Genomic DNA, 12,665 nt, shown 5'->3' on the forward strand with positions numbered 1-12,665 from the left:
CTCGGGTTAGGTAAAAAGTTCTAAGAGAAACATCAAAAGCATGTTCCATAAAATAAAAAAATTAATTAATTGGATGTCATCAAAATGATAAACTTTGCTCTACAAAAGACACTACTAGTAAAATTCAAAGATACACCACGAACAGGAAGAAAATGTCTGTACATCACATATTTGGTAAAGAACTTTTATTTGATATACACAACAACTTTCAAAGCTTAACAATAAGAAAACCTATTTTTTTTAAATGGGCAAAAGATATGAACACTTTGCAAAGAAGATATTTGTACAGTAACAACGCACAGGAAAAGATATTTGACATCATTAGTCATGAGGGAAATGCAAATTAAAACTACAATGAGATACCACTACACACCTATTAGAATAGCTAAAATAGAAGAAAAATTGACACCACCACGCACTGACGAGGACGCAGAGCAACTGGAACCCTCGTACATTGCCGATGGCAACGCAACAGGGCACCTCCACTCTGGGAAACAGTTTGGCGGTTTCTTACCAAGTTAAACAGTTACTTGCCGTATAACCAAGCAATCCATCTCCTAGGTACAAACTCAATAAAAGCAAAAACACATGATCATACAAAAACTTGTATGCAAATGTTTATAGCAGCTTTTTTCATAATCACCCAAACTAGAAAAAACTCAAATGCCCTTCAACTTATGATTGGATCAACAAAGTGGTACATTAATGCCTTGGAATACAACTCAGCAATTAAATGGAACAACTACCAGTACACACAAAAACATGGAGGCATCTGAAATGCATTATGCTAAGTGAAAAGAGCCAGACCCAGAGGCTACATACTCTATGCCTCATATATTTTTCTAGAAAAGGCAAAACTATAGGGATAGAGAACAGATCTGTGGTTATTGAGTTGCATGGGAGGGTTTGACTATAAAAGGGCAGCATGAAAAAACATTTTTAGGTGATTGTGGTGGCGGCCACATGGTTCTATGCATCTGTCAAAACTCATAGAACTGTACACCAAAAAGAGTAAATTCTGGTGTATGTTAACTAAAAAATAAATTTATACAAACCATATGTATATATGGAAACTTTGTTTTAAATGAAAGTATATATATGGCTCAAAAGGCAAATATCAAAATACTAACGTTGGTGTCTATGAGTGATAAATATTTTTCTCTGTAATTTAAAACTAATTTTTATATAGAATATGATTTTTCTGAAATCTGACTATATATGTACACACACATATATACATATACACATATATATCTGAAGTCTGACTCTCTCTCTGCGTTTCTGTGTGTGTATAAAGTTCTGAAATGAATACAATCTTCAAGCACTAAAATGCTAAGATGCACAGAAAATTAGAGATAATCAAGATGGAATATATTTTCTTTCCTATGGTTTCCTTATTGTACAAATATTGTACAAATTATTGTACAAAATATTGTACAAATTTTCTATAATTCTATGTATCGCTTTTGAAATTAAATTAACACAGCCTGACAGGTCTGAATATAAGTCAGCATGAAGAGGGTAGGCCATTGTCTAACTGACTTTTTAGAATTCCATGCTCCTAAAGCATTGTAATGAACACATCCCGAATTCTCAAGATTCAAAATGACAGTGTTCTTGCCATTTTGCAAATTCAAGCAATTTCTCTGGTTGCGCTTGATTAGCCTGTGTTGATCAGGCCTATGGAAGCCACATCCTGTATCTTGCTCCCCTCCACAGTGGGTCTGATCAAGGGGTCTCTCACATTCAAAGAGAACTCTGTGCTCAGAGGGCAGGACTAACCTGCAGGTGGGAAATGGGCCCTTTAACTGTCCAGCCACAGGCTTCTAGACACAAAAGAAAGCTCTGTTGCTATGGAATCCTAAGCAGAAAGATTTTTCCAAGCATGCTTTGGATCACAGGCACGTCTGATTCAAGACGGAAAATTGTACTATCGTTCACGGTTCCACAGAAACACATGACATTTCAGGAGAACACAGAGAAACAAATGAAAACCCTCAAGAGCAGCTACCAATTTTGCTAAATGTTATACCAGACGCGGGGGACGGTGGGGATGGGAAAAGAAGTGACCTCAACGAGTGGTCAGATGACTTTCTGTAATTTAAAAAACAGTTGCAACTAAGAAAGAGGATGGGCGATTATATCACCAGCTATTTCCCCCACGCTGAAAAAACCAGGCCCCTGTTTTATGTCTGATCCAAAAGAAACGCTTTCAAAGAAGGTGAAAAAGATTCTACGCAATGTATTATACTCGCAATTCTTCCCCTAGGTTAGGAAACAGCATTATATAATCCCTAAAATTTATGTGCACATGTCAGGGTCAAGTGTGATTCTACCGAAAAAAAATGTGCAGTTTCACCCTCTTTGTATAATATCCAAAAAAAAATAAAACACCCACCTAACTTTGTTCACTGAGTACTCAATGAATTACTGGCCTTCGCATGGCACTCTGTGGTTTTGACTGGCAAGCTAAGTACCATAGTTACATAATAATATACAGAATCTCTTCTCAAGATATTTCATTTCCTATTTAAAATTAAGCCATGAACTAGAGTCAAGAATATTTTATAAGTCTATCAGTAAATATGAGACCAAATACATTATTTAGGATACTTATGCAGTTTGTTTTTCCTTTTTCACACTTTTTTAAAGGTCAAAAATTCTTAACATGTCTAAAAGCGAAAATGTATCCTCCAGGTATACTTGATGATTTCCTGCTCTTTGAACACCCCAAGCTTTTCCACATCTGAGCCCTTATTTATCTTGCTCCCTCTGTGATTTTCTTAAATTCTTTTGCAACATGGATTTAGATAACAAAAATAAATACTTAGATTATATTACTTTAAACCTCTACAAAAATGCCTTCAACCAGTCAAAATATAGGACCATACCTTTGGCTGTCATAAAAATCAGATATAAGAAACATCAAGTGTAAGAATATTTCTATACCATATTCTGCTAAAAAAACAATCAAAAGCATTACTTACTATGCTACTCGATGTCCTTTATATGACAATCTGAGTGATAAATAACCTTGAAAAGTCAGTGCTTGGAAAGAACTGGATGTTTCCTGATAAATTGTTATGGTTCCTTTATTCCAACACTACAGACAATGCAATCAAACGCGTATTCTTTTTCGCCTTGGCTGCCCTGAAGAGTAGCTAAATTTGTTTCTCAATTGCAATAAATAATCTATCCCTGGTGCCTAATACATATTTTTCTCTTCCTTTTATTTTAAAGTTGTAATTTTTTACAACACGTTTTTAATTATGTCACAGTAAGAGTCACCCTAAATATGTTTTGAAATACGTTTAAATATGTGTTAAAGGCAGAATTAATATATCAAAGCTGTGTCCTACAAGACATTCCATGTTAACTTACAAAACAAAAGCAGTGTGTCCCAGAGTTGCATTTATCAAACCAGAATGCGCAAAGAAATCACCTAGAGGTCTTCTTAAAGTGTAGATTCCGATTCAGAAGGTCTGGGATGGAGCCCGAGCTTCCACATTTCTAGCAGGCTCCCAGATAAGGCCCATCCTGCTGGTCCTCAGACCACACTTTGAGGAGGCAGGCCCTGAGCAATCTTCCGCCCATGCATGAATGACAAGTCAGTACAGGAGGAATAAAGAGTAAAATGGAGCCTTTCGAGATGATAACTCTCAAAATGGTGAGTACCACAAACTACAGCAAATGAGATAGCCAGATGTTTGTTTCAATCTTTGCAAATCAAAATATTCCAAACCCAGCATCAAAATTAATTTTTAATAATGAATGTCCAGTTCACGTTTTCCAAAGAAGCTGATTCTGACTCATGTATCCATCAGACAGTCTACCATATACATCTGAATAAAGTTCTAGTTGTATGTTTCAAAAATCCCTATTATTTTGAATGTTTGAGAAGGAAATAGGACAAGAAAAGAATACTCACTGAAAATTTGGAAAGGGAAAGTTTCCATTTATTCAAATGTCTACTAAACACCCATCATACTCCAGCCTTACACTGAGGCCTCAAACTAGAGTTGCCTTTTTCTTTTAATTTATTTATGCTCATTTTATTCTGATTCCCCATTTTTATTATCTTTAGGGGCAAGTATCCTTTAATGAGTGAATAAGTGAATGAATCTGCATCATTTGAAGAAGATTCATCAGCTGTGATACTGGTTAAGGAAACACTTGGACATCAGGTAGTTTAAATTTTCTTTCTTTCCAGGTTATTTCCAGTTAAGAGTATTCCTTCTCTAGGCATGACATGTCGCATAATGATAATTTCTAGAATACTTCCCAGTAAAGCGAAGACCTAGTTTTCCCAATGTTGGTCAATTTTTATAGATTCTCATATTGTCCATTGTTATATGTATGTCTTCTCTGCATAGCTTCATGGATTCAGTAGGCAAAAACCTGTATTTTGGTGAAAGCTAAAATTAACCAGTTATCTAACATACATAAAGAACTAGCTGAATCACTACATAAGCACAACATTTAAGTTTTTCTTCTGGGTCAGAGGATTGAGAGCCAAGTGTACTAGTTTTCTATTGCTGCTGTAACAAATTACCATAAATTTAGTGGCTTAAACTACAGGCATTTATTATTTTACACTTCCGGAGGTCAGAAGTCCAGAATGGTTCTCACTGGGCTAAAATCAAGGTGTCAGCAGCTCTGTGTTCCTTCTGGACGCTCTAGGGGAGAATTTATTTCTTTGCCCTTTCCAGCTGCTAGACACCTCCCACATTCCTTGGATCTTGGCCCATTCTTCCATCTTCAAAGCCAGCAATGTTACATCTCTCTGTGATTTTCTTCCACAGTCACATCTTCTTCCATCTGACCCTTCTCTTCTGCCTCCCTCCATTTTCAAGAACCCTTGTGATTACACTGGGTCCACCATGGATAATCTGGGATAATCTCCCTATTTTAAAGTCAGCTGACTAGCAACCTTAATTCCCCTTTGCCATGTAACTTAACATATTCACAGTTTCTGGGGATTAGGATGGAGACATCTTTGGGGTCTCATTATTCTGCCTACCATGCCAAGACAGTGGTCCATTTCCATTTAATAACTTGAATTTTCCTAAAGCACTTTAGTTATCTTGAAGCTCTTGGGGAATAACAATATACGATTACTGATAGCAATAACTTGCATTTCAGTTTTTAACCATGAGCTCTGATTCTATCAAGATGACTCACATACTCAAAGAAAGATACGGATATAGCTGGAATGGCCACTGCCACATAACCATCTGCTCCCAGATACACGTAGCCTGAGCTTCCCGATTTACGTTCCAGTAAACTGAGGCCATGGAACATAGAATCAGACTGTGGCCACCAGGATAAATGTCCTGACACTGCAATCCAAGCTGGTTAGAAAAAGGGCCTTCTCGTTAAAGTTTAGAGAAGGTAAATCATCTTCCAAAATTGCTCTAGTGAACTTAGAATCATTAAAATTGTCCAGGGCACAAAATAAGAAAGTTTATTCGGTTTTTTTTTAAACACACAAAAAATGAAAGTGAAATGGGTAAATTCTAGTAGCCAAATCTTTTCCTGCCATTACTAAAGATTGACAGGTTGGTTGTTTTAACAGCTGTCCAATGTTTAAGCTCTGAAGACTTTAAATCTCTAATAATAAAGAGAGTAACACTTCGCATGAGTGTTTTTATGACTATATTCTAGACACTGTGTTTATGACTATATTCTAGACATTCTCACAGGAAGTCTTGATTAAAGATAATTATTATATTTCAATCAGAGGCCACAGAGAGTAAAAAGTTTGAACGATTGGCTGAAGGCTCCATACAGACTGAATCGAAATATGAAACAAAGTAAAAGTTTCAAATTTGAATTTATGGCCTGCCTGAATTCTGATAGACAAAAGCATAGTTGCCGTGATGAGTGTAACTTAAAATAGGCAAGTCCAATCATCAAATGCTATATAAATATACACTGCATGACAGTTTTAAGTAGAACCAAGTTGGCTCTGCTACAGTTTCATGTCACTCAAAGGTTAGGCGAGGGAATGGTTTCTTGTGAGTTATTTTTTTTAAATAAGGAAGATCAGCCCTGAGCTAACACCCACTGCCAATCCTCCTCTTTTTGCTGAGTAAGATTGGCCCTGGGCTAACATCCGTGCCCATCTTCCTCTACTTTATATGGGAGGCCGCCACAGCATGGCTTGATAAGTGGCACGTCAGTCTGCACCCAGGATCCGAACCTTCGAACCCCAAGCAGCCGAAGCAGAGCGTGTGAACTCAACCGCTATGCCACAGGGCTGGCCCCAGCGGTGTTTTTTAACACTCAGTAAGCAATGCCAGTGTGAGAAGCAGTCATATCTCATGGGTTAACCAACACCCTCAACTTCTACCCCTCTCACCTGTTGACCCCGTCCTCTGCTCCCCCAAAACTGTACCTAATGCAGAGGTGCTTCTGAGAACTGTTCACAGTTCCTGTGGCTCTGGCGGAGTCTCCAGCAGTATCCAGCAGCTCAGCACTGTTCCTTGGCAACACGCAAATGGGCCAGCTCTAAGCAAGATCTGACTGAGGAATGGTATAAGGTAGTCATCCAAGAGGAATTTTGTTCACACGGCCCCTAAAAGAACTCTGAAAATCTATGCACATATTTTTAAAGAACATCTAAACATTTTTAACATAAGTTTAAACATTTGAGAAAGGGACATGATTTCTAACACTCTGATACATATTTATTGGAACCTCAGGGCTGCAGGTTTCCCTCATTCATCTATGGAAAATGTCTGCTATATAACATAATTGGCAGAGCCAATTGTCATTTACAGGCCAGTCAACCAATAAGACTTTCTGTTAAAACAAGTCTGACTTCGTTTTTCAATCAAATATGAAGATAGTCCTGGTGGCAACCATCTACCTTCTGAGTGCTTAAAAGGAACAGATAAATACAGCACAGAGCCTTGTCATGTGCTCGGCCCTTGAATGAATAGGGAAGAAGAAAGGAGAACTGGCAGGCATCACCCATGTTCAAAGGCAGATCAGTTTCAAGAACCAGATGGAAGTTGAGGGTCTGAAATTGAATCCGCTGAAACACTCTCTGCCCTGAGAAGCCGGGTATGTGCACAGTTGGGAGACTGCTGGGAAAAAGAACTTAAATTCCTCTCTGAAAGTACCTAACATGATACAAATATAAGGCAGTATTTCTAAACAAAAACTCTCTGCATTTCTCTGAGGCATCCTAAGCCTTTGTCAATATCTTAAAACAGGTTTCAAGTTCTCTTCATCAATATGGAGGATCAACAATTAGAGATCATAAGCTTGCTTGAGTAGCCAACCTCATGTGTAATCTTGGACAGTTCTAGCATCCCAGGAATCGGTTCTACATTTTCTCTAGTCCTTAGAATTAGTTGCTCTTGTTTTGACTCTCTGCCCTTATTTTATCATCTCTTAGTATATGTTTGACCCAGTCTAAATTAGTCATCTTTCACCCTAAAGTTCCTAGATTCCTCCCCATGTTATTACTGGGCCTTATGCTTCTGTTCTGATTGTCTGGCCCTTTTAGTGCCAGAAGGGGACACGCCTTTAAAACAAACAAACAAACAAACTCCAACTGCCAAGGTTACCAAGTTGTGCAAAAGAGGAGCTGCTTATGCAAACTGCTTCAGACTTTTATACGGGAAGGAAGAGTGCAGAGTCACACTGGAAACGCATTTTGCAAATCTCTCTCCCCTAGTGTTTCTGGAGTAAAAGGTTTTAAGTAAATTACTGACAATGGGCAAAAAAACACATGGAAAAAAACACTTTATTAGGTGCTTTCTCTTCTTTAGGAAGAGAATTTTGGTCCTTTCAGAGGAAGCTCCAAGTAATTCGACAATGCCCAGTTTCCTTCAGTTGCTGCAAGTGGATCCCACGGTGGGTGCTCTGGAAAGCACCTTGGGGGCGAACGGGTCTGAGGCCGCTCATGATCAAAGTCGTCCAATCCACTTGCAAAGTTGAGAATCTTGCCGTGTCACCCTAGCAGCAGGTCTGTGTTCCCCTCCAAAGAGCCCACCACCTGGCGCACCCCACCTCCACTCGGGCCCCAGCCACCAGGTAACGTCGCGCGCTTTAGAAGGTGCTGCTGCGGGGCCGCTGCAGACGCAACCGCCGGGGAAGAGGCTAGGACAGGGGTGGATGCTGCAGGCGCGCGCGCAGGTGCTCGCGCACCCACAAACACACACAGGCTCGGGGTGCGCGGAGGACGGGGGAGGGGCGGGGACGGCCTTACCAGATCAATGAACGTCAGGAATTCCCAGCTCCCTCCGTAGGTCTGATGCGAGGGCATGTCGATGGCCTTGTAGTTGCACGGGATGGAGCAGTAGGCCAGCAGGATCGCCACCGCAGCACCTGGCAGGGGACAAGCGCCATGTCCGCCAGAGGCCTGGGCGGGCGCGGCGGCGCCGAGGGCGGGCGGGAGCGCAGGGCGGGGGCGGGCGCCGTGGGAACCCGGGCGCGGCCGGCGGGGCGGGCGGGGGCTGCGGCGGGGCGCCCCCGGGGGACCCGGCGACCTGCGCGGGCGGGGCGATTGCGGGCACTGCTGGCGGCCGGGCGGCGTGGCGTCAGCTCTTTCGTCGCCTCCGTCATTCTGCTCCTGCGTTCGCGGGGCCCCGGGACACCCGACCGGGGGCGCCCCCTAGGCGTCCCGGCGGTGGGTGGGTGGCCGCCGAGCGCGCTCGAGCTCCGGGGCCGCGGCTGGTGGCATCTGGCGGGCGGAGAGCGACGCGGCCCGGAGAGGGAGGTCGGCAAACCTGCACTGAAGGAGGGGACCCCAGTGTAGACAAACGTTCCAGCCGGGGCATTGCAGCGGAGGTCAAGGGTGGCTCCTGTGGCCAACTGGGGTGCTCTGTGGCCACAGGAGGTGGAGGCGTGAACTTGGGGTGTAAGCCCGCGCCCCGGTGCCCCCGAGTGACTTGCTTTATTTTGGACCCAATTGAATTTTCAGTATTAAACTACTATTAATCACTATGAAATTCCCTTATAAATTCTATTCCAGTGCCTTGCACTTTTCCACGGGAACTTTATAAATATCATATCAGTATATAATATAACAAGACAGGCTATGCACTTTGGACGAGAGGTGTATACGTGAAAGATTATAAAGGAAAGAGTGTCAGATAACTTTCTGCTACAAGATTACATTCAGCTTAAAAACAAATCATTCTGAGTTTGGATGTAAAACCCGGTGTGTAATTTGATACTAATCTTTTGAGGGTTAAACGGGTTTTGCCCTTTTACTTATTTGTTTTTTTCTACACTACAATACCAGGGCTTCATGGAAGGAAAATAAATATCAACTGGATTCCGTCTGCCTTCCAGTAAATGTTGTCACGCTGAAGTTGCATCAGTCTGTGGGCAGCATTTTTTTTTTTTATCATGATCGCATTTCAGCCAACCAGATGCAGGGTCAGATGATGAAAAGACCACATAGGTATTTCCTGTGGATCCATTTAAAACAGGTGTCCTCTCCAAATAGTCTCTGAGTCAGAGGATGTGGAGGGAGGGCGCAGGGAAAGCCGAGTGTTAGAGAGAAAGGAGCAACTCATGAATGTTTTCCTGAATTTTTCCAATGAAGCTCTAAACCAAAATAAAGAAACCCCGTAGATTTCTTTCATTGGCCTTATAATTATGCTAATAGAAATTGATGTCACAAAAATCAAGATAATTCCAAGAAGATTCTACTGGCATAAAACTATTTATTATTGGCAATTTCTACTTTTATTTTTATGGAAAAGTTGGGTCTATTTTTTTAATTGTGTATCCATGTTACATGTTCATAAGATTGCAAAATTAAAAAGTAGATCTATTGAAGATCTGTCTTACTAGGTCCTTAATAAAGTTTTATGAGTTAGAGTGATGTCCTCAGTGTTTGATATACCTTCCTACCTTACAATTTAGAAACTCATTAATGAGACTCTCTGTCCTTATCGTTACAAAATATAATAATATTTTCATAAAGTCATTTAAAATTTTATTCTATGGTCAGTTTCTTTTTAAATAACTATAGGACTAAAATAAGTGATTTGAACTTATTCTAATGTGTTTGCTTTTGTTATTTTGTGATTTTCTAACCACAGTAAGATAGTGAGTTTTGTGTTTGTTCTTTAATCAAACATCTGCATAAATTTTGATTCAAATATTTTATGAGACTGTCAGTCTACAATATCTGGAACTTCTTGGTAACTGTGTATTAACAAGTCCAGGTTGCTCTTTTCGCTTTTTAGACCATATCTAATAATTTTAGTTATGCTTTAAAGGTATTCTTTGTGAAAAAATATTAAGCTATACACAGTTTGTGTTTTTACAGTGTAAAAATACAATGGGGTGTTGCTTTTAAAACATCACTCAGTAGGTTATCCCTTTTTATGAACTATAATACTGTATTCATTGATAAGTATTTACATGATGATTCCATATTCGAGTTACAGAATACTGTTTTTTATTGTATAGAAGAAATATCTGCATGTCACTTTGTCTTTTTCATTCTACCATACAGTTAGTGGGGATGGAGGAGAATAGCCTTATGCAGTTGAGTTTCATGGAAACATATTTCCCAAGGGCAGATTTCTAGGCCCTGCTTTAGCTTCTCATTACGTTAGTGTACTGGGGTGATTGTAACAGCTCCTACTCTTCATATGTGGGCTGAAGATACTCTCCCTTAAGAACTTCTAAAAGCGGACACAGACTCCCCACTCCTTTCTATTTTGGAGGGGAGGGTGTCTGACATACTGGTGATGATAATCCTCGCTAATTTGGGAAATGACAGGGACCCCTGGGTCTCCCTTATGTTGTATTCCAAGAAGCCAACTTCATGCAGCCATGAGTCTTGGCTTAAAACTTCAGGAGGAAGAATCGTGTGCATGCATATCCTTACAATATTCGATGTTAATGCCATTTCCTTTGGTTCTGTATTTACGTTAGATAAGCATTTTCTAACGATATCAATATAGATGAGCAATTCGTTTTTCCCCCTTTACATTTCTCTGCACAACAAGGGTAGAAGTTGGGATGTATCCCTTTGAGACATTTGGGCATCACAGAAAAGACACTGTGGGTTTCTTATTTTTTCTTCATTATAAAAGTAGCTTATTCATGATATTAGAATAGGAAAGTTTAAAAAAAATTACCCCCACTCTCATCAACCAGAGAAAACACTGCAAATATTTTAGCATGTACCTGCCAGTCTCTTTATAATATGTAGCTAGTTATGACACACTGTGTAACAATTTGCATCAAGCAGATTTTTTTGCTTTAAATTTAATAAGAATGTTTCCTTATTATTTAAAATTCTTTGTAAAAATCACGTCTAGTGATTGCATAGTATGACATAATATGAACTTATCATATTTTGCTTAAACTTTTCTCTGCTTTGGGATATTTAGGTGTTTCTAGTTTCTCACTATAAATACACTATAATGTCTGCATTTTGTGTTGAGAAAGCCACTTTTTAAGGATTTTTTGTAGCCCAAAACCAGTTAAGAAACCACCCTTTTATAATCTAATGTGTATATTTCTTTACACGTGTTTATATGAACTGAGGTGCCAAGGAGAGCTCTTTCACACTAGAGGGCAGTTGGGAAAGATTAAGATCTAAGTAAAAGAAGTAGGTGCAAGTCACTCTTTTTTCCAGCCGTTGATGCTCATTACAGATTTTAAAAATCGCCTTGGATATGAAACATAGTGCCAATGCATTTCATCAGTCAAATTTTTTGCTGGTAACCAGAAAGAGCTATTTACAGCCTAAATGAGCAGCAGCTACTAACAGCTGTGCTGAGGCTGCTGGTTGCAACAGTTTTCGCAGATTTAAAAATGGACTGTATTTGCTGTAGAGAACTCCGCTAAATTATGAGATTTCTAAACACTAAGGATTCTATGGAGCGTCATTGATAAGCTTTAGAAAAAGTAGTGTTGAGATTAGGCTCGAGTCGCTGGCTAGATCTCATACAGATCTGAGACATCCTCCTGGCTCCCTGAAGGCTGTCGGTGCATTTGCCTGGAATGCTCTCTCTTTGTGTGTGTATATCCAGACCAGCACATCTGGCAGGACTTGGTATGAGTCCACTTTGACAGTCCCTCTTCGGGACGTAGGATGTGGTCTTCCTGCTCTGAACGACCCACGTGGATGGCTTACTGGTGATTCAAATTCTACATGTACTCACTATATCCTTCTTAGAAACTACCCACTCTGCAGAGTCCGCAGTCTCCGGAAACAGCACCAGCATGCTGTTAGAAACATTAGGATGGAGCCAGATGGCCTGGGGGTGCCAGTCTCTTAGTGGTGTTAAAATGTCTCTGGAAGTGTAGCAAGGGAAGGTAATCCACTTGCCAGAATTCTTCTCGTGGAGGGGACTGTGTGTTGTTAGAAGAAACACTTTCATAAACTATGGTGGATGGGGGTGATTGGTAAGAGAGACCTTCTAAAGCATTCTACAATAACAGTATGCCATTGCTAAATTTCTTCTCCCCAATGGGAGTTGGGGTAACTGCAGAGCTTCTGTTTTGCTGAGTGGACTGTATACATGAATTTAGGACTAGAACTCTATTGCTCTGTGTAGTGGAGGAGAGGCAGACCACCACCAGGAGGGTCTTTGTTTCCGAAAGCCTTTAGCCTCTTGTCTAAATAAATGTTGAGCAGGTATTTAAAAGACATTTCAGGGGGCCTGCCCAGTGGCATA

General features: G+C 40.3%; 1 pseudogene; it reads right to left on the minus strand.

The window, feature by feature from the left end:
* Positions 1-7,930: 7,930 nt before the first annotated feature.
* On the minus strand, positions 7,931-8,480 carry LOC131403191 (androgen-induced gene 1 protein-like; annotated as a pseudogene).
* Positions 8,481-12,665: the final 4,185 nt, after the last annotated feature.

The sequence above is a fragment of the Diceros bicornis genome, unplaced genomic scaffold (assembly GCF_020826845.1).
Source record: "Diceros bicornis minor isolate mBicDic1 unplaced genomic scaffold, mDicBic1.mat.cur scaffold_55_ctg1, whole genome shotgun sequence".
NCBI classification, from domain to species: domain Eukaryota; kingdom Metazoa; phylum Chordata; class Mammalia; order Perissodactyla; family Rhinocerotidae; genus Diceros; species Diceros bicornis.